The sequence below is a fragment of the Mobula hypostoma genome, chromosome 1, assembly GCF_963921235.1.
Source record: "Mobula hypostoma chromosome 1, sMobHyp1.1, whole genome shotgun sequence".
Taxonomy (NCBI): Eukaryota; Metazoa; Chordata; class Chondrichthyes; order Myliobatiformes; family Myliobatidae; genus Mobula; species Mobula hypostoma.
In genome coordinates, this window is record NC_086097.1 from 181,394,441 (window position 1) to 181,419,977 (window position 25,537).

The 25,537-nt window shown below is 44.4% G+C and overlaps 1 protein-coding gene across 4 annotated transcripts in view; it reads left to right on the plus strand.

The window, feature by feature from the left end:
• Nucleotides 1-25,537, plus strand: part of LOC134353133 (anion exchange protein 2-like) — a 265,524-nt gene that overhangs the window by 120,606 nt on the left and 119,381 nt on the right. The gene's annotated exons all lie outside the window — the stretch shown is intronic.

A 25,537-nucleotide genomic window follows, 5' to 3' on the forward strand; every position in this document is an offset into this window, starting at 1 on the left:
TCTCTAGCTCCCTTGGACAGCATCCTTGATCACCTGTCCGAATATCAGGGCCCTATCAAGACCACTAGCACCCTTGTGAATCATCTTGAAATGGTATATTATGTTGTATTTAGCTATTACACAGATGCAAATTGTTGAGATGAACACATGGGATGTTGTGAACTAATTTAAAGGAATCATAAATATATAATGGATGTGCAGAAACATGTTGAGACGGAACAGATTGAATTGCTGATGCCACAGTAACTCACCTGAACAGCAGCTATTTTTTTACAGAAACCTTATAATTACTGCAGTGTAAGGGTGTTGAGAATTTCAGAACCAAAGTGAACAAATGGAATTGAGCAACGCACACAAAATGTTGGAGGAACTTAGCAGGCCAGGCAACACCTATGGAAAAGAGTACAGTCTACGTTTCAGGCCGAGACTCTTCAGCTTAACTAGGTGTTTAGATAGACCAGGTTGCAATTGAGTTGAGGGACAGACTAGTGGGACAGAATGGCATTCTCTTCTGATATTCCTAGGTATTTTACAGCTGTCAGCATGGAAAGTCAAGCACCTCCTTAAGATAAGAGAAATTGCAGGCCTTGGATTTAAAGTTCTTGGAATACCTGATTGAGGTAAAGTCTAAAGATTCTCTGTGAAGCATTTTTCAGCATCTTATTTGTTGATACATTTCTGAAGTGTTCATACTTAGAAGTATTCACGCATTTCCGCTGATATTTTTTTGGAGGAATTTCTAAATGAGGTGGCTGAGTTGGCAGCAGATACCTGTCATACCATTTTACCTTCATTTCTTAGTAGCACCTCTTATCTGAGTCAGCAGGTTGTGGATTATGGTTCCTTACCAAGTTCTGGTCAGGCCTTCCAGGGAGTAACATTACACTGACACCATGAGATCTCTTCGACCAGCAGCACCAGACCCTGCACTAAAGTGTTACTTTGTGTTGGGGGGGGGTGGTACAGAGGGAGCATCGTACCGTGAGGGGCCGTGCTGAAAAAGTACTGCACTGTGGGAGAGGCTGTGCTGAGGGAGGTCACACTGGGAAGAGCAGTATTGAGGGAGTCCACTCTGTGTAAAGGACAGTATTGAGGGAGGTCACACTGAGGGTCACTGGGAGGGGCAATACTGAGGGAGGGTCACGCTGGGAGGGGAAATACTGAGGGAATATCATACCGTAGGAAGGACAGAACTGAAGGAGGGTCACACTGTGGCAGTGTGTGTCACTACTTCGTAGAGAATGGACTGGTTTTAGGGAAGCCCAGAGGTATTGCTGACCTGTCGGATAGTAGGGACTATCAGACGAGGCACAGCCCCAGACCTCCTCGTATCTGTGTAGAAGATGATTGCAAAGAAGAGCAGGGGAGTTTCCCCTAGTGATTTGGCAAATGCTTGTGCTCCAGTGGTCATCATTTTAAAATAGAGTAACATCTATTTTAACAGATAATTAACACATTCCTATCTGTGGGGACTTGCTTTGTACAAAATAGTTAATCTGCTGCCCATGTTACCCCAGTACCTCACTGACTGAAGTATTTTGAAATAGACTGAGGTTGTGAAAAGTACTGCATAAGCACAACTCCTGTTACAGATCTTGTGAATAATTTCAGAAAGTTGTTGATCAGAATCTCAATGTTTTGGAATAGAGGTAGGCTTGGTCAGGCTAGTGTGTATGAAAGCATTGAAAGTACGCAGCAGTGGTTCTGGCTGTGTAGATCTCAAAGGTAAATAGCATTGACACTTGCACTCCAAATCAGCATTGTGCTGAGGCAGTGGTTCCTCTGGGAAATGAAAAAAACACAGTGGAAGTGAGAGTGAAATCTAATGTCGAAATAAAACGCAAAGTTAAGTAAACATTTTTATCACAGGAATTTCCACAAGTCAGCATCCGCAATGCATTATTGATTGTTATTAATCTAACAAATTGGCTGATACTAATACACATGAAGATCCCATCAGCCCCAGTACCATAAATAACCAACCCCGTCACTCACTGGCATCTAATTCAATTTTGCAGCTGTTGGAGGCGTTAACCTTTTTTCTCTTGCTGGTGTCTCCAAAATAACTCTCGAGCCTGGACTTCATCGATAAGGCCAGCATTTAGTTTTTTAATTATTGTCACGTGTACCAAGGTACAGTGGAAAATCTTGCCTTGTATACGGTTCATGCAGATCAATTTATTATAATAGTGCATTGATACAGTGCATGTTAATATAATATCAATGCAGAATAAACTGGTAGTTATAGAGAAGGTTCAGTGCAGGCAGACAATAAGGTGCCTGGTCACATTGAGGTGGATTGAGATGTCAAGAGCCCATCCTAATTTTTGGAAGGTGGCAGCAGGCCTGGTCTGATGTGTTGAGTCTTGTTTGATCATTTCAGAGGGCAGCTCGAAATCAATTTTTGATATGGGAATGGGATCATTTTCCTGATCAGGTAAAATAGCTGGTTTCAATCTCTCTTTGGCCTTACCCTTGACGTTATACCAGTCCTGGACTCCATTGCACCTCATGAGTGACCTAGATAGGGTGAACACGTACAGTCTTTTTCCCAGGAATGGGGAGCTAAAAACTAGAGGGAATAGGTTTAAGGTGAGAGGGGCAAGGTTTGAAAAGAATCTGAGGAGCAACTTCTTCACACAGGGTATATGGAAAGAGCTGCCAGGGAAAGTGGTTGAAACAGGTACAATGACAACATTTAAAAAGACATTTGTTAAGTATATGGATAGGGGTGGTTTAGAGGGATATGGGCCAAATGTGGACAAACGGGACCAGCTTGGTGGGCACCATAGTCAGCATGGACAAGTTGGGCTGAAAGGCTTGTTTCCCATGCTGTATGACTCTGTATCCTATCAGCTTACTATTTTCCTTCTATCCAGCTTCCAGGATGCAGGATTCAGTTCCCAAGCCTTTCCATCTGTCTTTCCCATTGATCCTTTGAAAACTTCACTCCAAACTCAGTGCCATTGTTCACCTGCTGAGGTTCTTCGGTGCCTTGGAACATTTTTCCACATTAAAGGTGCTATGTAAAGCTGCACGTTGTTATAGAGCATATTACACATTCTTGTCCACTTCACTCCTGGCAGGGGGACTGTGTGAAACATTTTGCTCCCTGGGTTATTGAAGATTCGAGAGCTTCAGCAGGGTCCGACTTGTGTTAGTGAACCTTTATGAGGAACCTTTTTGAACCTCTAGAACTGAATGTTACAGTGGAGCATTTGAATTCAGTTTTAAAACTCAGTGATGTACAATAAACGGAAATTGATCAGTAGTGAGTTTCAGGGAATGTAACCAGACTGCAGTTCCACCACAACACAATGGGCTGGTAGATCAGGAAGGAGTGCTAGCCTTGGCAGCACTACCTGAGTCTCAAGAATGAACAGACAAAAGAAGCTTGTTGGAAAAGAGTGTAGTCATGAACAGAAGGCAAAAGTTAATCAGCAAAGGAGCACAAGAGACTGCAGATGCTAGCATATGCATCAAAAAACAAACTTAGTGGGTCAAGCCTGTTGAGTTTATCCAGCAAAGGCACAAATGAACAGGGCAAGGTTATATAATGGAGCTATAGGATAAGGGATAAAGCTTTCAAACGTTCATATCAAGAATGAATTGGATTATTGGAGGTGAGCTGCAGATTATGAAATTCTCCCTCGTGTGTATTTTTTAGCATTTGTCCTTTAGTGGGTCACATTACTGATAATTTGTACTGCAGATAAGTCTGCCTTTAATTGCTCACTTATACAAATTAATCAGTGGTAAAAGAACTTCAGTTTTATCAAAATATTCTAGGTAAGGCTGTAGGACACAACACCCACCTACGATATGCAGCAGTCTCTGTGACCTTTCAAAACCTGTTCAAGTACAACATCTGTTAATCATTCCAAGGTTGCACCACTGTTGAAATTCCCAGGTTTAGTTCAACTTCCTCTGTTTGACTACAACTCTCTCATTGCTGCCCTTATCACTTTTCTACTTGACAATTCCAAATCTTGCCAAGTGTCTCATATTTCCTCCATGTAGGAGACCATTCAGCCCATCGAGTCTTAAGGTTGTTCTCAGATCTATCCCATCAATCCCAATCTTTATTATGTGCATTCTATTCTGTCTCTCCCACCTATCTACAAACTAGGGGAATTTAAAATAGCCAGCCACCCAACAACTGAGCCAGCACACCTTTGAGCTTTGAAAGGAAATCAGAGAACCTGCAGGAAACCTGTATGGAGTCCATACAAACCCCACACCTGGGAGCAAACCTGTATGGAGTGCACACAAACCCCACACCTGGGAGCAAACCTGTATGGAGTGCACACAAACCCCACACCTGGGAGCAAACCTGTATGGAGTGCACACAAACCCCACACCTGGGAGCAAACCTGTGTTGCTGGAACTATGCAATGGCAGAACTTTGGAATGGATGAATGATGTGTGCCTACATCCTCTGTAAACCAGCTCATCCAGAGCTTTGCTGCTGTACTTGCCCTCCACGTCAATTAATGGCCCATGCTGGTGATGTGATACTAGGCAGGTAGAACCTACCCCAGACCATCTATTGATGACTTGGAGTAAAGCAAGAGGTAGTCCATGCCAGAGGCTGCAACTTACTGTGCAGTTGTTTGTTGGAGATTTTCTTTTAAGTGTCTTACTTGGTGATGCAGAATGATATTCCCAAGTAATCTGTTCAAAACAAGTTGTTTTCTTAGACTGAGTGGTGCAGGAATTGTGGCTGTTTGTGTTTTACTTTAGAAGCAAGTGCCACAGCAGCTTATGTGGGGATTAGCAAAGCCCTTGCTTGATATCTGAGTCATTGTGAAGTTACAAACAGAGAAGTTTGAACAATAGAAGGTTTCAGAACATAAACATTGTAGGTTTTTTTTAACTACAGTTCTAAGGAACTCAGATTCACAGGTAACCATAAAATAGAAGGTTCTGTAAATAATCAAAGCATCCTTCACACTGAGGGAGCACTAACAGGTTCCCTGTATTAGTGTGACATGTGTCAGACCCAGTCACCTAGATTTCCAGTAGCACTTGTTTTCTGTTTTATGTCACAAAGAAGGGAGCAGATGAGCCTCCCTTTACCTGCAACTCTCTGAAAAAAGTTCTCTTGGTGACTCTTTCCCAATTTCACCAGTCTACCCTATAGAGCTCCGTGAACAAAGATTCCCCAGTCCCATGATTTTCTCGTATCACATCCATCCATTCAACTGAATTGTTAGTCATAGAGCATACAGCATGGATGCAGTCCTTCGGCCCAACCAATCCATGCTGACTGCAGTGCCCATCCAGCTAGTCCCAATTTCATGCAATGGCCCATATCTCTAAAGCCCCACCCCTCAATGTGCCTATCCATCTTCTTCTTAAAAGATGTTGTTGTACCTGCTTCAGCCACTTCTTCAGGTAGTTTGTTCCATATACTCATCACCCTCTGTGAAAAAGTTGCTCCTCGGGTCCTTTTTAAATCTTTCCCCTCTCTCCTAGCTTTAGTCTCCCTTACCTTGGGGACAAGACTGATACTATCCACCTTATCCATGCCTCTCATAATGTTAAACACTTCTATAAGGTCATCCCTCATTCTCCTATGTTCCAAAGAATAAAGACTTAGCCTGGTCAATCTCTTCCCAGAACTCAGACCCTCTAGTCCTGGCAACATCCTTGGAAACCTTTTCTGCATTTTTTCCAGTTAATTCGTTTTTTTTCTCCTCTTAATAGGGTGACCTCTGGGCTCATTTTGAACTCACCTAACTACTTCTCCCTGGATTCCTTGGAATCTAACCTTCCAGACTGGCCTGCTATGTGAGACCTTGTTGAAGGCCTTGCAAAAGCCCATATAAACAACATCCACTTCCCTACCCTCCTCTAGCTTTTTGGTTTAATCAGTACATTGAGGAGTTGCAAATGGATTTTGATACAGTTAAGTATGAAGTGACACATTTTGGGTAGTCATCAAACAGATTAGGATTTCTGCAATGAATTGTAGGGCACTGGGAAGTGTAATGTTACTGAGGGATTAAGGAATCTAAGTGCATTGTTTGTTAGTGTCACTGCAAAGACGGGTGGTGAATTGGGTGTTTTAACACAGGCATTGATCAATCATAGTGTTCAAAATAGGAGTTCAGATATTATGTTGCAGTTACATAAGTCATTGGTGAGGCTGCATTTGAAGGACTGTACACAGTTTCAGTCACCCTGTTATAGCAAAGATGTAGTTAATCTGGAAACAATGCAGAAAAGATTTCTGAAGATGTTGCCAGGTCTAGAGGGCCTGAGTAATAAGGAGAGCTTGTCCATGCTTGGTCTTTATTGCTTGGAACGTATAGAAATGTTTAAAATTATGAGAAGCAAAAGCTAAAGTGGATGGTAGCAGTCTATTCTCCAAGGGTATGGGATATTGCTCTATGACTCTGATCAAGATCCCACTTTGATCTACAATAACCTCCTTTGCTATTGCTATTTTCCCTTTTTAACTACTTGTCAGATCTTTCGAAAGGTCTTTCTTTCATGCCATAGTATCCCTGACTAGTTGCCTGGTTGTACTGGGGTGTGGAATGGGCTGTGTGAAAGAATGGTTGAGATAGGACGCCTTCCACAAGTTTAGAAAGCCTGGTGGTGAGCTATAGACCACATTCTGGGAAGAGAGTTTTTCTGAGTTGTGCTTTTCTGGATACTGGCTACTTTCAAAATGTGCATTCCTGTGATTCTGTGAGCCATGGTAGTGTGTGATTAGAGTCTAGTATCAGTCAGGGCAGAACAGCATGGTTCATTTCCATCCTGAGCAGGGGTTCCCAACCTGCCATCCACAGGTTCCTTGCTTAATGGTATTGATTCATGGCATCAAAAAGGTTGGGAACCCCTGATCTAAAGGAGCCTCAATAAACCAGTTTGACTTTTCTGTTTCAAAACCACAATAACTCACCATCTGTAATCTGAAATAAAAATAAAAAATTGCTGGAAATATTCTGTAAGGTAGGTCCATGGGGGAGGGAGGTGCAGTAAACATCTGGCCAAATCTGCCCTTTTTCTTTCCAGTCCTGATGGAAGTGCCCTGACCTGAAACATCAACTCTCCATTTCTCTGCATAGATGCTCTCTGAGCTGCTGAGTACCTCCAGCACTTCGTACGTAGCTCCAGATTTTTAGCATCTGCAGTCTCTCTTGCATTAGCATTCGAGCTGGAGAACTTTCATCAGAGCTGTTTTTTTATGAGTGACCTTAAGCTTTATTGTTGCTCTTTCTGACCCAAGTTGCTTCTGTTTTCCCATGGGCTCAGCCTCAGACAGCATGGAGGAAATTGTAAACACGATATTCTGCAGATACTCGAAATCTTGAGCAACATGCACAAAATGCAAGAGGAACTGAGCAAGTCTGGCAGCATCTATGAGGAGGAATAAGCAGTTGACATTTTGGGCTGAGTTCTTTCATCAGGAAGTTGGTCTGCTCTCTGAGTGATTGGTGTTGGAATGTTTCCATTGCATCACTGTGCCTTCAGTGTTTTTTTTCCCCTTCTTCTTGGCAACATCTTTCAAACAGCCCTCTCCATGAGTGTCTCTGCTGACACCTGGCTGAGCTTACTACCCTGCAGGCTTTGCTCAGTTAAATGAAGCCTTGCTGGAAGGCAACATGTAACGCAGGTTCTCAGCATTGATGAATGAACATAAGTTGCCCAATTCAAAGTAGATACCTATTTGCTAACGTGAATTGTTTTGAAACTGGTTTCATTTCTGCACAGAAATTATTAGTTTATTTCTGGCTTACTGTATCCAGGATTACTACAATTAAAGCTCAGAGCTCTGTACTGTCTGCTCTCTCTCCACTGGGCAAATGACAGGCTTGCAGTTGAAGGCACGTAATCCATACGAGTTGGAACATGCTTGCACAGCCCTGAATAGTCACTGGTACTCAGACTGAATGGATATGAAGCACGTGGAAGCGGTTGATTAGCACATTCCAAGCTGTTTTCCATAAAAGCAGATTGTTTTATGGAACACAATAAACTGTTCGCATCTGTAACATGAGAGAGAGGCTGCTGGAGAAACTCCTATAATAGAAAAATGGCAGTGATGGGGCATTCATTGTATGATTGCAGCCAGTTCTAGGTTAGTCATAATGTGGGCTCATGAGGGGAGGGCAAAAAAATGTTTGATGCTAACTCTGATGTTGGAGGATCCGTTTCCCTTGACTGAGAATTTGACAATTCAACACACTTGATTGGAAGATTAGAGGGGATTTGAAGAGAGCACTAAGCAATTGGAGTGGTAACGTTTTTACTGCACCATTGTCTTTGTGCTCTCACTGGAGCCCTGCTCGGAACTTGCTACCTGATGAGTCAGAGGAGGCACGTTTAAAAAGTGCAAACAACAGGAATTCTGCAGATGCTGGAAATTCAAGCAACACACATCAAAGTTGCTGGTGAACGCAGCAGGCCTGGCAGCATCTCTAGGAAGAGGTACAGTCGACGTTTCAGGCCGAGACCCTTCGTCAGGACTAGCTGAAGGAAGAGTTAGTAAGAGATTTGAAAGTGGGAGGGGATGGGGAGATCCAAAATGATAGGAGAAGACAGGAGTGGGAGGGATGGAGCCAAGGGCTGGACAGGTGATTGGCAAAGGGGATATAAGAGGATCATGGGACAGGAGGTCTGGGGAGAAAGACAAGGGGGGGGAACCAGAGGATGGGCAAGGGGTATAGTCAGAGTGACAGAGAAAGAAAAAGGAGAGTGAGAGAAAGAATGTGTGTATATAAATAAATAACGGATGGGGTACGAGGGGGAGGTAGGGCATTAGCGGAAGTTAGAAAAGTCGATGTTCATGCCATCAGGTTGGAGGCTACCCAGACAGAATATAAGGTGTTGTTTCTCCAACTTGAGTGTGGCTTCATCTTTACAGTAGAGGAGGCATCTCCCCCATTTCACGTAAATTCCTCTGTCTCCGCCACATCTGCTCTCAGGATGAGGCTTTTCATTCCAGCACGAGGGAGATGTCCTCCTTTTTTAAAAAAAGGGGCTTCCCTTCCTCCACTATCAACTCTGCTCTCAAACGCATCTCCCCCATTTCACGCACATCTGCTCTCACTCCATCCTCCCGCCACCCCACTAGGAATAGGGTTCTGCTGGCCCTCACCTACCACCCCACCAGCCTCCGGGTCCAACATATTATTCTCCGTAACTTCCGCCACCTCCAACTGGATCCCACCACTAAGCACATCTTTCCCTCCCCCTCCTCTCTGCTTTCCGCAGGGATCGCTCCCTACGCGACTCCCTTGTCCATCCCTCCCCACTGATCTCCCTCCTGAAACTTATCCTTGTAAGCGGAACAAGTGCTACACATGCCCTTACACTTCCTCCCTTACCACCATTCAGGGCCCCAGACAGTCCTTCCAGGTGAGGCGACACTTCACCTGCGAGTCGGCTGGGGTGATATACTGCGTCTGGTGCTCCCGATGTGGCCTTCTATGCGAGACCCGACGCAGACTGGGAGGCCGCTTTGCTGAACACCTACGCTCTGTCCGCCAGAGAAAGCAGGATCTCCCAGGGGCCACACATTTTAATTCCACATCCCATTCCCATTCTGACATGTCTATCCATGGCCTCCTCTACTGTAAAGATGAAGCCACACTCAGGTTGGAGGAACAACACCTTATATTCCATCTGGGTAGCCTCCAACCTGATGGCATGAACATTGACTTATCTAACTTCCGCTAATGCCCCACCTCCCCCTCGTACCCCATCCATTATTTATTTTTATACACACATTCTTTCTCTTACTCTCCTTTTTCTCTGTCTGTCCCTCCGACTATACCCCTTGCCCATCCTCTGGTTCGCCCCCCCTTGTCTTTCTCCCCAGACCTCCTGTCCCATGATCCTCCCATATCCCCTTTGCCAATCACCTGTCCAGCTCTTGGCTCCATCTCTCCCCCTCCTGTCTTCTCCTATCATTTTGGACCTCCCCCTCCCACTTTCAAATCTCTTACTAACTCTTCCTTCAGTTAGTCCTGATGAAGGGTCTCGGCCTGAAACGTCGACTGTACCTCTTCCTAGAGATGCTGCCTGGCCTGCTGCGTTCACCAGCAACTTTGATGTGTGTTGCATGTTTAAAAAGTGTCTGGATTAAAATTAACTTGAATTGTCTTAACCAACAAGGTTACTGGTGAGATTAGTTCGGAGGTGAGATAAGACCGATGGGCCAAGTGACCTCCTTTTGACCCAAGTTTCCATGATTCTGATTTAACATTGTGCTCACCAGATACTCTGGGAAGAGCAATATCCTTAAATACCTGAAAATAACACATCTGTCCTGTTAGGATGCATTCTAGCTTCTGGCTCTAAAGGGAGATGGTGTGAAAGTTCTCAGGAGGTCTGAGTGGGTTGTGGAAGTGATGCCATGGGCTGGTGGATAACACTATTGTCTGAGTCAGGGAGCCCAGCTGCAGAATCCTCCACGCAGTCCAGGTCTGAAGCAGTGAAGATGGATAACGACTTCATTTGCTCCACAGGTTTGACTAAGTAAGTGATAGATGCTTGGAATTTTCTGCTGGGGGAGGTGTTGGAAGCAAATACGATAGCAAGGTTTAAGAGGCATTTCGACAGACAAATGTACAGGCAGGGTTGAAGAGATACAAACAAATGGGATTACTTAGTTTGGAATCCTGTTCTTGTATCATATATTATTTGCTAATAGATTCCAAGACATTATATTAAAGAGTAGCAAAGGTATCTGGCTCCTGAGCCAATATGCATACCTCAAGCAACACCTGGTGGTGCAAGTGTGCTATATAAGTTGCTGAACAAACTCAGTCAGGTGACGTCTGGAGAAAAATGGACAGTGGGAGTTTTACATTGAGACCCTTCGTCTGGGGTCTCAACCCATAATGACTGTCCATTTCCAAACAAGAAAAAATCTGCAGATACTGGAAGTCCAAGCAACATGCACAAAATGCTGGAGGAACTCAGCAGGCCAGGCAGCATCTATGGAAAAGAATACAGTCAATGTTTCGGGCTGAGACCCTTCAGCAGGACTGGAGGAAAAAAAGATGAACAGAGTTAAAAGGTGGGGAGTGGAGAGGAAGAAACACAAGGTGATAGGTGAAACTGGGAGGGGAAGGGTGAAGTAAAGAGCCGGGTGGTTCATTGGTGAAAGAGATACAGGGCTGGAGAAGGGGGAATCTAATGGGAGAGGACAGAAGGCCAAGGAAGAAAGAAAAGGGGAGAGGAGTAGCTGAGGGTGGGCAAGGAGACAAGGTTGGAGAGCGAAAAGGGGATGGGGAATGGTGAAGGAGAGTTGGGGGGTGCATTACTGGAAGTTCGAGAAATCAATGTCCATGCTATCGGGTTGGAGGCTACCCAGACGGAATACAAGATGTGTGGCCTCATTGCGACAGTAGAGGAGGCCATGGATAGACATATCAGAATGAGAATGGGAGTGGAATTAAAATGGGTGGCCACTGGGAGATCCTGCTTTTTCTAGCGGGTGGAGCATAGGTGCTTGGGGAAGCAGTCTCCCAATCTACGTCGGATCTCACCGATATATAGGAGGCCACACCAGGAGCATCAGACACAGCATATAAGCCCAACAGACTCGCAGGTGAAGTGTTGCCTCACCTGGAAGGGCTGTTTGGGATCCTGAATGGTAGTCAGGAAGGAGGTGTAGGGGCAGGACTGTCCATTTTCCTCCATAGATGCTGCCTGATCTGCTGAGTTCCTCCAGCAACTTACTGGCCTAGATTCCAACACCTGCAGTATTTAATGTTTGCTAATGGGTCATAGAACTGAGGAATGTTGCTCTGTGTACTCAGTTCTTCCTGTCCTCTGTGCAGGATCTGGTTGGCATGGTCTGGCTATGGAGATTAGTTTGGGTTCAGGGAGGGTCCACAGCTAGATTTTGCTTGATTGAGGACAGGTGTGGGGATACAATGTATTCCACAACTGTCATTGATCAGTGTAACCAAGCATTCCATGAACCTTTGGGAGGTTGTACAGTAGAGGACTGACCTGGCACAGCATCACCATTACCAGAGAGGTGGGCAGGTGAGGAATCTCATCACAGAATTGAGAGACTGTAGACTTGCTCCCAGATTTAATGACTGAGGTCAAACCCAGCAAACTGGAGTTGTTCAGAAAGGTGAAAGGAATTGGACACAGGAAAGAAAACATTCCATAAGACTGGTTAGACCATACTGGGAATGTTGTATTCAATTCAGGTTGCCTTATTATAGGAAGGATGTGGAAGCTTTAGAGAGGATGCAGAGGAGATTTACCAGGATGCTGCCTGAATTGGAGAGCATGTCTCCTGAGGAAAGGTTGAGTGAGGGAGGGAGGATGAGAAGTGAATTTATAGAGGTGTACAAGATGATAAGAGGCATAGATTAAGTGGGCAGCCAGTGCCTTTTTCCCAGGGCAGAAATGGCTAATACAAGAGGGCATAATTTTATGATTATTGGAGGAAAGTAAAGCAGGAGTGAGAGAGAGAGGTTTTTTTTTACACAGAGTGGTGGTTGTGTGGAACACACTGTCAGGTGTCATGGTAGATGCAGATATAAATGGGACATTTAAGACACTCTTAGATCATAGTTTAAGTAAAAATGGAAATTCGGGAGGGAATAGTTAGATTGATCTTGAAGTAGTTTAAAAGTTCAGCACAACATTGTGGACCAAAGGGCTTGTACTGTTTTATGTACTTCCTGAAGAATCACTCTCAACCTTGGGATAGCCACGTGCACTTAACAAGCACCGAATTACTTCGTTCTAAAGCGTGATTTTCTTTGCAACTTGAGAAAGTAAGATCTTGTTCAGAGATGGGAGGTGGCAGTGCAATAATAGGCAGATGTTGACTGAGGATGGGCATTGACCAGAGCACTGCACCTGCCTGCAGGACCTCAGTTTAAAGTCACAGCTTGGATTGTGTGCACTAATCTCGGCAACAGAACTTGAACCTTTGTGGAGGTGAGAATGTTGCCCACTGGACTGTGACTTCTGTGGGTTGGAATGACCTGTTTTTTTTTGTTAAACCCCAACAGACCGAATGGATCTGTAAACAAGTATCAGTATATTTTGTCAGGTTATTTTAAAATGTGGAATTTGTAGACAAAATTTTGCCCGAAGCACTTGACTCTTTTCCACTGGGACAATAGGAGTAGTAATTAGTATGAGCTGGGAAGTCTTTCTCATGGAGGAAAACAAAGGAGAAATTCATTGCTACCTCTCCATAAATCATACCTGGCTGATGGCTGTCTTGGTGGGGGGACCCTAGAAAGAGGCTTTCAGACATGCCAAACGTTTCACCAGTGTTAGTGGAGCATTAGAGTGAATCAGCTGCTTTGCTACAGTGCTGGATTATTCGCAGGTCAGGCAGCATCAGTGAAGAGAGCAGGAGAGTCCAATGATCAACACTGTCCCTTCTCGGAGGAGCTGCTGAAGCTTGCCTTTGTGTGTGGTCGTAATCACTGAACCAGACAACTTTCTGCTGAGTCTACTCAGCAATGAAGCCAGCCCTCACTGAGATGCTGGGAACTAGAATCACCTGGCCTTCACATTGGTGGGTAGCTGCACCCCACCATTCAGTGGTCCTGCTTTGCCTGAAGGGGCCTCCAGCTGAGTGAAAATCCAGCCATTCCACCAAATACTAACTTCTTATTTTGAGTCTGTTTTAGCCAAACAACTCGTTTGAGGAAATAACCCAATGAAGGGAACTTTTGTAAAAAGAATAATAACATGTTTCAATCTTGTGCTTTCTCCTAGACTGTTAACGCAGTAACCGGCTGTGAAATTTCTCAGCTGTGTCTTTTGCAGTGGGGTTGTAGAGTGTGTGAGGATATGACGAAGCCAATCAAGGGGTTCGGATTAGCCAACTGTGAAATGAAGGAAGCGATGTCATTAGCACAACAGTTGCAGGATGCAGCAGGTGTCTTGGAGAATATTGGCTGTGTTGCTCCCACAATTTATCTGTTGGTGCTGGATGGGCATCAGGTCCCAGGTTGTGGCTGAATGAGATTTCATCAGAACCTTGGACGGTTGTAAGCTTGCCGCAGACTGGGCTTGATCTGAATGAGAGCATGACAGTAGTGATGAAAAGATCTTAGAAACATGGAAACTTAGAAAACCTACAGCACAATACAGGCCCTTTGGCTCACAATGCTGTGCTGAACATGTACTTAATTAGAAATTACCTGAGGTTACCCACATCCATAAGGTTTTTCTAAGCTCCATGTACCTATCCAAGAGTTTCTTAAAAGACCCTATCGTTTCCGCCTCCACCACCGTCGCCAGCAGCCCATTCCTCACACTCACTATACTTTGCAAAAAAAAAACTTATCCCTTACATCTCCTCTGTACCTAATTCCAAGCACCTTAAAACTGTGCCCTCTTGTGTTAGCCATTTCAGCCCTGGGAAAAAGCCTCTGACTATCCACATGATCAGTGCCTCTCATCATCTTATACACCTCTATCAGGTCACCTCTCATCCTTCGTTGCTCCAAGGAGAAAGGGCCGAGTTCACTCAACCTATTCTCGTAAGGCATGATCTCCAATCCAGGCGACTTGTAAATCTCCTCTGCATCCTTTCTATAGTTTCCACATCCTTCCTGTAGTGAGGTGACCAGAACTGAGCACAGTACTCCAAGTGGGGCCTGACCAGGGTCGTATATAGCTGTAATATTACCTCTCGGCTCTTAAACTCAGTCCCACCGTTGATGAAGGCCAATGCACCATATGCCTTCTTAACCACACAGTCAACCTGCACAGGAGCTTTGAGTGTCCTATGGACTTGAACCCCAAGATCCCTCTGATCCTCCACACTGCCAAGAGTCTTACCGTTAATACTATATTCTGCCATCATTTTTGACCTACCAAAAAGAGCCACCTCACACTTATCTGGGTTGAACTCCATCTGCCACTTCTCAGCCCAGTTTTGCATCCTATCGATGTCCCACTGTAACCTCTGACAGGCCTCCACACTATCCACAACACCCCCAACCTTTGTGTCATCAGCAAACTTACTGACCCATCCCTCTACTTCCTCATCCAGGTCACTTACAAAAATCACAAAGAGTAAGGGTCCCAGAACAGATCTCTGAGGCACACCACTGGTCACTGACCTCCATGCAGAATATGTCCTGTCTACAACCACTCTTTGCCTTCTGTGGGCAAGCCAATCTGGATCCACAAAGCAATGTCCCCTTGGATCCCATGCCTCACTTTCTCAATAAGCCTTGCAATAGGGTAGCTTATCAAATGCCTTGCTGAAATCCATATACAGTACATCTACTGCTCTACCTTCATCGAGGGAGGTGTCCTCCTTTTTTAAAGAAAGGGGCTTCCCTTCCTCCACCATCAACTCTGCTCTCAAACGCATCTTCCCCCATTTCACGCACATCTGCTCTCACTCCATCCTCCCGCCACCCCACTAGGAATAGGGTTCCCCTGGTCCTCACCTACCACCCCACCAGCCTCCGGGTCCAACATATTATTCTCCGTAACTTCCGCCACCTCCAATGGGATCCCGCCACTAAGCACATCTTTCCCTCCCCCCCCCCCCCCCGCTTTCCGCAGGGATCGCTCGGTACGCGACTCCCTTGTCCATTCGTCCCCCCCATCCCTCCCTCCTGGCACTTACCCTTGTAAGCGGAACAAGTGCTACACATGCCCTTACACTTCCTCCCTTACCACCATTCAGGGCCCCAGACAGTCCTTCCAGGTGAGGCGACACTTCACCTGTGAGTCGGCTGGGGTGGTGTATTGCATCCGGTACTCCCGATGTGGCCTTCTATATATTGGCGAGACCCGACGCAGACTGGGAGACCGCTTTGCTGAACACCTACGCTCTGTCCGCCAGAGAAAGCAGGATCTCCCAGTGGCCATACATTTTAATTCCACATCCCGTTCCCATTCTGACATGTCTATCCACGGCCTCCTCTACTGTAAAGATGAAGCCACACTCAGGTTGGAGGAACAACACCTTATATTCCATCTGGGTAGCCTCCAACCTGATGGCATGAACATTGACTTCTCTAACTTCCGCTAATGCCCCACCTCCCCCTCGTACCCCATCCGTTATTTATTTTTATACACACATTCTTTCTCTTATTCTCCTTTTTCTCTCTCTATCCCTCTGACTATACCCCTTGCCCATCCTCTGGTTCCCCCCCCCCTTGTCTTTCTCCCCGGACCTCCTGTCCCATGATCCTCTCATATCCCCTTTGCCAATCACCTGACCAGCTCTTGGATCCATCCCTCCCCCTCCTGTCTTCTCCTATCATTTTGGATCTCCCTCTCCCCCTCCCACTTTCAGATCTCTTACTACTCTTCCTTCAGTTAGTCCTGACGAAGGGTCTCGGCCTGAAACGTTGACTGTACCTCTTCCTAGAGATGCTGCCTGGCCTGCTGCGTTCACCAGCAACTTTGATGTGTGTTGCTTGTTTCCAGCATCTGTAGAATTCCTGTCGTTTGCATTTCTACCTACAAGGATATTGCTCCCCCTTGAGTTCAGGTGCAACCCATCCAACCTGTATAGGTCCCACCTTCCCCAGAAGAGATCCCAATGATCCAAAAATCTGAAGCCCTGCCCCCTGCACCAACTCCTTAGCCACGCATTTAACTGCCATCTCCTCCAATTCTTACCATCACTGTCACGTAGCACTGGCAGCAATCCTGAGGACGCCACCCTTGAGGTCCTGTTCTTCAGCCGTCTGCCTAGTTCCGGAAACACACTCTTCAGGACCTCATCCCTCTTCCTGCCTATGTCATTGGTGCCAACGTGTATCACGACTTCTGGTTGCTTTCCCTCTCGTACCAGGATGTTGTGCACCCGGTCAGAGACATCCTGGACCCTGGCACCCGGGAGGCAACAAACCATGCGGGTGTTCTTCTCACGTCCACAAAATCTCCTGTTTGCTCCCCTGATATAGAGTACCCAGTGACGACAGCTCTCCTCTTCTCTGTCCCACACTTCTGCACCACAGGGTCAGACTCAGTGCCAGGGGCCCTGCCACCGTGGATCACACCTGGTCGGTCATCCCCTCCAACGGTATCCAGGACGTCAAACTTTACTCACCTTCCCTTTCCCCCCTCTGACTGTCACTCAATGACCTGCTTCTGGCAGCCTAGGTGTGACTACCTCCTTGTAGCTCTCATCTTTGACTGCCTCATTCTCCCTTATGAGTCGAAGGTCATCCAGCTGCTGCTCCAGATTCCTTACATGGTCTTCCAGATTGCCCAGCCGCATGCACTTCTGGCAGATGTGACTCTGCGGGAGAGTGGAGTTCCCCTAAGACTGCCACATCTCACATGAGAGGCACATGACCATCTCAGGAGGCATTGTAAAGACTAAATGGGAACAAGCTCGTCCTCCGCCTCTTCTCATCAAAGCCTCTCAAGTCAAAGCCTCAAAGCTCCACTCCTTCGCTGGCACTCTCACTCACTTGTCGCTTTCCACAGTACTCACTGGCCACTTTTCCTATTGAAGAGCAAAACACTTCCTTCATTTCATTGTGAAGGTCTTGTTGCACTTCTTAATATCAAGCTGATGACTCTTTGAGATTATTGGACAAGCTGCAATGCACTGTGGGAGTTTCAAGGACGTGTCAAGTTTTGTAAAAATACAACTTGCTTTACCTTAACCTGTAGAAATCGGGAAGAAAATCACAACTTTCACCAGCGACAAAATCAAGCTGTATTACTTAATGTCTTTAATTTGAGAACACGTACTGTGCCCGTTATAATTGTTACTGTCATAGAGATTAGTAACAGAGGTTACCAGATTGGTCAGGGAGGCAGAGAACTGCGGTCTTTCGGAAGGGAATTCCAAAGTGTGGACCCTGACATTAGAAGGTATGGTCAGGAATCGTGGATTGGAAAATTATAAGAGGCCCAAGAGCCAAGCTTTGTAGGTCACAAAGAGGTCATTGAAACATGGAGGGACTGAGCTGCAAAGAGATGTAGGAACAAGTCGTTAACACTGAGATGCAGTGAATGGACTTCCAGGCAGCATATTAGAAGGGATATAGACAGTTAACGATTTGAATCAAGATCCTTCATCAAAATTGCTGAATTCCTTCAATACTATTTGCGCATTGCTCCATATTCCAACCTCTGCAGTGTTTTGTCTCTTTGTTAACACTGAGCTTGTTGTCCTGTTGGGTGTGGGAGGGGCAGTGTTGCTCAGTGAGCACAGGGTGAAGACCTGAACAAGCTTGGAGAGGGGCAGTGGAGTTTGAGTCGGAGAAAAATGAATCATTCTCCATATTATCTTCCTCACCGTTGATTATTACGGAATCAGAGAATAACATCCACTCTGGAGTTCACACTTGGTCCACAACTCCTTCTGCACAGGGCTTTTCAAAGCTTCATTTGGACCTGACTCCACAGTCTCTTCAGCTAACAAGACCCTTACTCCAACCTCTTGATGAGAAAAACAAAATGGGTGGATATTTTCCCTCAGTTACTTGTGTACAGTGTGCTTAAGTGTGGTCATGTTGTTTAGTTATCTGCTTCCAAAATTCACTTCTATTTGACAGAATGGAACAGATTTTTGGAAACTAATGTTATTTGTTCATTTATTAGGTTCCAGACACCAGCAATAAGGCCAATGTTTATTGTCTGTTTCTAGTTCCTCTTAGATAGGCAAATAGATGAAAGAAAATTGGACAGCTATGTGGAATGAAAGGTTTTGATTGATTTTAGAGTAGGTTAAAATGTTGGCACGACATTGTATGCTGGGCCTGTCCTGTATTGTGCTTTACAGTTCTATGCTTTGTGCAGTAACTGCTGCCAAAAAGAAGGGAATGAACTACAGTCCAGGTAAAGATGCAGGTGGGCAGTGAGTTGCAAGGTTTAAAGCCAGTGATGATGAAAGAAGTGTGATATATTTATAAATCAGAATAATGGATGGCTTTAAATAAAACATTCTAATGTATCTTTTGCCCTTGGAAGAGAGGTGCTGTTGGAGCAGCCTGGGTAAGTAACTTGGCGCATTTTATACATGGTGCACCCTGAAGCTGCTGTGTACCGGCAGTGAGGGGAGGGAGTGTTCAGGATGGTGAAGGAAGGAGTTGTTTAGAGCGGATGGAAGAAGTATTTAGGGTGGAAGGAGGGAGTGCTTTGAGTGGTGGATGGGCTGTGATCAAACAGGCTGAATGACTCAAGCTTCTTGAGAGTTGTCAGTGCTGCCCTTAACTAGACAGGTGGAGAGTATTCCTTCATATTCCTTATTGATGTCAGGCTCACCAACCTGGCTTATTGTTGGAGCCTTTTTTAAATAATGGAACAACATTAGCTGTCCTCCGGCACCTCACCCACAGTTAAGGATGTTTTAAATATGTCTGCTAGGGCTCCTGTGATTTGTGCACTAGCCTCTCATGGGTCTAAGGGAACACCTTATCCAGCCCTGGGGACTTATTTATTTATTTAATTATTTAATTATTTATTTCTGGGGGCCACACTGCCAGGCAATCCCCTGATTTTAATCCCAGCCTAATCATGGGATATTTACAAAGACCAATTAACCTACCAACCAGTATGTCTTGGGACTGTGGAAGGAAATAGGAGCATCTGGAGAACGTACAAACTCCCTTCAGGCAGCGGTGGGAATTGAACCCAGGTTGCTGGTACTGTAAAGCATTGGCACTATGCTACCGTGCCACCCTACCCTAATTCTTTTGTGGATGACTATTAGGAATTAATACACAGTTATTTAGTACTGTCATACTACTGGTAGTGTTCTAATTTGTTCTGTATTTCATTTAAATATGTAAATTGTTATTCAGTTAAATGGTAGTTTGTCTCTTTTATACCTTTTATCAATTTCCATGAAACTTCGGCTCATTTGGCAGCCGCTTCATTGGGCCAAAATGTACTGTTCCTGATGTGTCCCAATTAACCAGAATCTGTTGTGTATTTAATATTCTGGTATTGTTTGAGTAATCTTGTAAATATATCGTTTGATCAAGCATCTTTGTTATTTATATAATGCCTTATGCTTACATGTAAAAATAGGTGAATTGCATACGGCATGACATTAAATCGTGATACATGCGTGCCTCACTTAACGTGAAAAAACTAAGTTAGACTTGCATTCCTGGCTCTCTTGTTTTTCTTTTTATCCATGTAATGTTTTTGGAGTTACAAAACATAACGGTGGCAGTGAGGTATTTTTAAAAGGAACCTGAGATGACCCCTATCTGTGGAAGTGCAGTGAGATGTTCAAGTATTTTTTTAAAAAGTAGAGCTTTGTGTGTTCTTTGGAAGGAGACCAAAGCAGTTGAGTTTTTTTAAAAAAGACAGAAAACGGAAGAATTAACAGGTTCATAAACAGTGAGTACAAGGTGATAATAATCACTTTAAAAAAGCAGAAATGGCTGGCTACATTGGAAAGATAGATGTGTTCCATTATACATCACATGACTGAATTTTGTATACTGAACAATTTGAGCAGTATTTAGAGCTAAAGGAATAGCCATTGAGAAGCGATTGCCCATTTTGCTGAATGCATTGCATTTAAAGGGATACAATTTGCTTCGAAGTTTAACTGCTCCAACCAAACAAGCTGAAATGAGGTTTGCTGATATTGTGAAAGTAATGCAAGAACATTTAGAACCACAAAACCATTGTTGATTGCAGAACGCTTCAGGTTTCATAAGCAGAATTAGAAGGAAGGGCAGTCCATTTCAGCTCATGTGGCTGAATCAAAGAGGTTTTCTGAGCATTGTCAGTTCAATGACAGGCTTAATAATGCACTGAGAGATTGTTTAGTTTGTATAATATTACAAGAAAACATTTAAAAGTCTCCTACTTGAAGCACGACTTACATTTAAAAGCTGTTGAAATTGCTATCTCAGTGGAAACCACTGACAGAGATGCAATTGAGTTGTAGTCAGGAATGAAAGTGAGCGTGAACAAAATTGCAACAGAAAAACAGAAGTGTGCCTGACCAAACAAATTGTGTTATTATTGTGACCAGGGCTCACATACACCAGATCAATCCAGGTTTAAATGTGAAACTTGCAGAAAAGTAGGACACATACAAAGAACTGTCAAGCATACAGGGATAAATGGACTGCACAGGGAAGAGAAAAGGGTAAAAGTCAAGTTGCAGTTTCAAAAAGAGCACTAATCTACATATTGATAAAAAATCTGATAATGAAGAACAAAGAGAGTGAAACAGGACTGAGTAGCCTTGAGATTTACAGTGTGAAAACTAGCAATAGACAAGTAATATGCCTTACGCCAGACACCAACTGCAAGTTAATTAAAATGGAATTGGACAGTGGTTTGGCTATTTCAGTCATTCCATAAAATATGTTTGAACAGTATTTCAGCTATACTAAACTGAACCCTGCAGATATCCAACTAAGAATCTATACTGGAGAAAAAAAGGACTCCTATGGGAATGACATTTGTAACAGTGAAATACAACAAACAACAAGCCACATTGGGTTTGTGTATGGTAAAAACAGTACAGCCAGCATTATGGGGCTATGTCTGGCTGAGACAACTACAACCTGATTGGAGATCCATCCACCATTTACATGCCACTTCCCCTGTAAATAGAGTTAACTGAAAGCATATTAAGGAAGGTACAGGATGATGCCACAACTGTCTCCATGCTGCACACCATGAACCATTGCCCAATAGAGAGCAAACAGGTGTTGATGCCAACTTCTGTGCTTCTATTTCAAAAGCAGATTGGACCAATTAAGGACCTTGCTGCTCGGGGGAATCGTGAAAGTGATGAATGCAGTTGTCTGACTACAGCAGTTTTTGTAGACAACATATCTGAGAAAGCTTCTGATATGTTAATCAGGCTTGTGAAATGTGTCTTGATGTTGAGCTGGAAGAGAATTCAAGGAGCTTGAGGAAAGTTGGAAGCATATTGGTTTTTGTGAGTATAAAGAATGAGAATCTACTCTGCATACATTAAGGTTATTGCAAAAATTTCGGATGGGAGACAAAAAGCTGCTTTTTAACACTCACAACACGCTGGAGGAACTCAGCAGGTCGGGCAGCATCCTGGAAAAGATCGGTTGATGTTTCGGGCCGGAACCCTTCATCAGGACTCTGGCCCGAAACGTCGACCGATCTTTTCCACAGATGCTGCCCGACCTGCAAGTTCCTCCAGCGTGTTGTGAGTGTTGCTTTGACCCAAGCATCTGCAGATTATTTTGTTGTTAAGCTGCTTTTTAAAGTAGATGCACAGACCAAATTGTGTACGAGTTGAGATGCAGTCTTATTGAGTTAGAGTTTATAGCTGGATGAATGGAAGGCCAAAAACAAGAGTCAATGCAGAATCAAAAACAGAGGATTTGTTGGATGATGTTGTAGATAGGAAACCAAGAGAAGGGATCATATTGTAAAGGGAGCAATAGAAGGGTTAATAAGAGATTACTCCAGTGAATTAAATGCACCTTCCCAAGATCGAGATGCACATCTTAGAAAGAATAAAGAAGAGGATAATGGAAACGGAAGAGAGTAAACAAGAGGGTAAGTCCTGATGAAGGGTCTCGGCCCGAAACGTCGACTGTACCTCTTCCTAGAGATGCTGCCTGGCCTGCTGCGTTCACCAGCAACTTTGAAGTGTGTTGCTTGAATTTCCAGCATCTGCAGAATTCCTCGTGTGTGAGGGTAAACGGGACCTTATTTCTAGAAATTTGCAAATTCAGAAAAAAACTTGAAACTAGAAGAAGAAAAAGGAAAATGAGACAAATCAAGACAAGAAGTTATGAAGGAGAGAAGCAAGGCTTGAAGTAGATCCAGAAAGAAAAACCCAAAAAAGGGGAAGAAAGGTGTCCAGAGCTGTCAAAACCAGTTCCTGCAGTCCCAGTCAACTCCTATAACCACCACGGAGGAGGCCCCAGACCCTGAGATTGTTTCATCTTACCTGCCAAGCAGAGTGATCATCCTTGTCAGGAAAGATGTTATCCCTGAGTAAGAAAACCTCCACAGCGATTAAATCTTTAGGCCTGAATGGGACAATTTAAAATTTACTATGCTGTGGGTGTCTATATCATAGTAGTATTACATAGTATATTGTGTATGAGTTGAGATGCAGTCTTATTGAGTTAGAGTTTATAGCTAAGCAGGGAGGAATGTTATGTCTTTAATAATTAAGTAATATTTGAGTAATCTTGTAAATATATTGTTTGATTAAGCATTTTTTGTTTATATAATTCGTTATGGTGTAACTGGAAATCTACCATGGGACCCCTGCAAGCCCAAGCACTTATCCCGGACGAGCTCCCATAAATGTAATGCTCAGGGCTATTGGCTCATGTTTGTCTCGGGTAAACCCCGTCCGCCCACCAAACTGTGTCTCACGTTTTGCGTAGTTGCTGTGTAATGCACCCTGGTTCAAACTCACACATCAAATATCAAACAGCACACAATGTATGAATTACAGATTACACTTTATAGATCATACTGGAACTTTGTATTTAAAAGGGATACAATATAAAAGGAAAGTGAAGTGCGCCAAACTTAATCAGAGTTCAATTACTTCGTGCACTACCATTGGAGCTCAATTAATGGGGTCTTCTTTCCGCCATGCGACCTCCTCCGAAACGCGCGACCCACCGCCTGGGACCAACCATGGTGGTCGACCAGAGCGCGTCCAGCACGTCCTTCCTCTTTGGTCTCCTCCCGAAAAACCCACCAAACCACACTGTTCCCAGCCATATGAGACAGAATATCACCCACAAAAAGAATAACATGGACACTCATTGGTTCATTCTTTCCCTTATCAATAATATAACCCAAACAAGCAGGGAGAGAGAGAACTCCTTACATCGCAGTTATTATTACAGAAAATCCATTTTAGATACAGGTGTCCCCCGCTTTACAAAACCTCACTGTTACGAAAGACCTATATTAGTTACCTGTTTTTGCTAACAAAAGGTGTTTTCACTGTTACGAAAAAAGCAGTGCATGCCCCGAGCAGCCAAGCTCCTCCCCCGGAACTGCAATCTAGCTGGCATTGCTTAACCACGTACCTGTGAGAAGCCGTTAGCAAGATGAGTTCTAAGGTATCGGAAAAGCCTAAAGGAGCTCGTAAGGGTGTTACATTTAGCATAAAACTAGACATAATTAAGCGTTTCGATCATGGTGAGTGAAGTAAGGACAAAGTGAGTTTGTCTTGTGGAAGTTGACAAAGATGATGTTGAAGAGGTTTTGGCATCCCATGACCAGGAACTGATAGATGAAGAGCTGATGCAATTGGAAGGGGAAAGGATAACAATCAAAACCGAATGCAGTAGCGAACGGACCGAAAGTGAAGTCGTCCAGGAACTGAACGTGAAGCAACTGCATGAGATTTTCGCTGCAGTTTTTTGCAGAAAAGTACATCTTTAATTTTGAAAGGGTACGTAGGTTTAGGGCATATTTGCAGGATGGTTTGAGTGCTTAGAAAGAACTGTATGATAGGAAAATGCATGAGGCTAAGCAGTCAAGCAGACTCGTTTTTCAAGCCTTCCACATCAGCCACAGCAGACGACGAACCTCGACCTTTGACATCGAGGCAGGCAGACACAGAAGAAGATGACTTGCCTGCCCTGATGGAGATAGACGACGATGAGATGACACCCCAATGTCCCACCACCCCAACCCCTGGGCCGCGGACTGATACATTGCCGCAGAGAATGCAGCGGTAGCCGGGACACACCCAGCACATCTTTAAGAAAAAAGCTGAAATAAACAAGCTAATTCATTAGGTGCCGCCAGCACGTAAATGTCGGCCCAGATCAGAGGCGATTGCCGATAAGCTCCCAGAGAGAAGTGGTTGAGGCAGGTACAATAACAACTTTTAAAAGACAATTGGACAGGTAGGTACATGAAGAGGAAAGGATTAGAAGGCTATGGTTTGGATGAGTTTTCTTCATTGGCATGGAGCAGTTGTGCCGAAGGGCACACTTCCATGCTGTGGAACTATGAATGTCCTTAAGTTGTAAAATGCATACAACTCACTCACTGTGGTAACCATGCCTCCAAGGTACTGTAATGAATGGCATCAGAAGTACACAGCATTGATGAGAGAGATCTTTTCCGAAAGGGTGGAAAGAGAGAGGAATTTATTTCTGCTGTCCATAAGAGCAAACTGTTACAAGTACGTCAGCCTTTTGTAATGAATACTGCAACAGGATGTTGTTTGTATGTAGGGGTATCTGTAAGTCGGATGTTTGTAAGCTGGGGGTGGAATGCACTGGGCACATTGGCTCTATTGCTTATTTAAATCCATCCAAGGATGGATTTCTTTTCTCAGTGGTTTCTACTTTGTCTTTGCTTTGTTAACTTTGCCCTTTAGTTCCCGTCTCTCCTCCCACAGGACGATCCCTCACAGATCTAAACAACTTCCTTTGCTCTAAGGAGGAATATTTCAATTTCTCTATTCTATTATCCTGAATCCTGAAGCCTTCCCTGAAGTCCTTCTGCGAAATTTCATCTGCATTCTCTCCAGAACCTTCATACCCTCGCCATAGAGAGGCTCAGGCAGAGGTCGAACCATGAACATTAAAAAAAAATGTAACTTGAGCTGAAGGTGTGAGAGGGAGCTAGAGGGTGGTGAATTGTT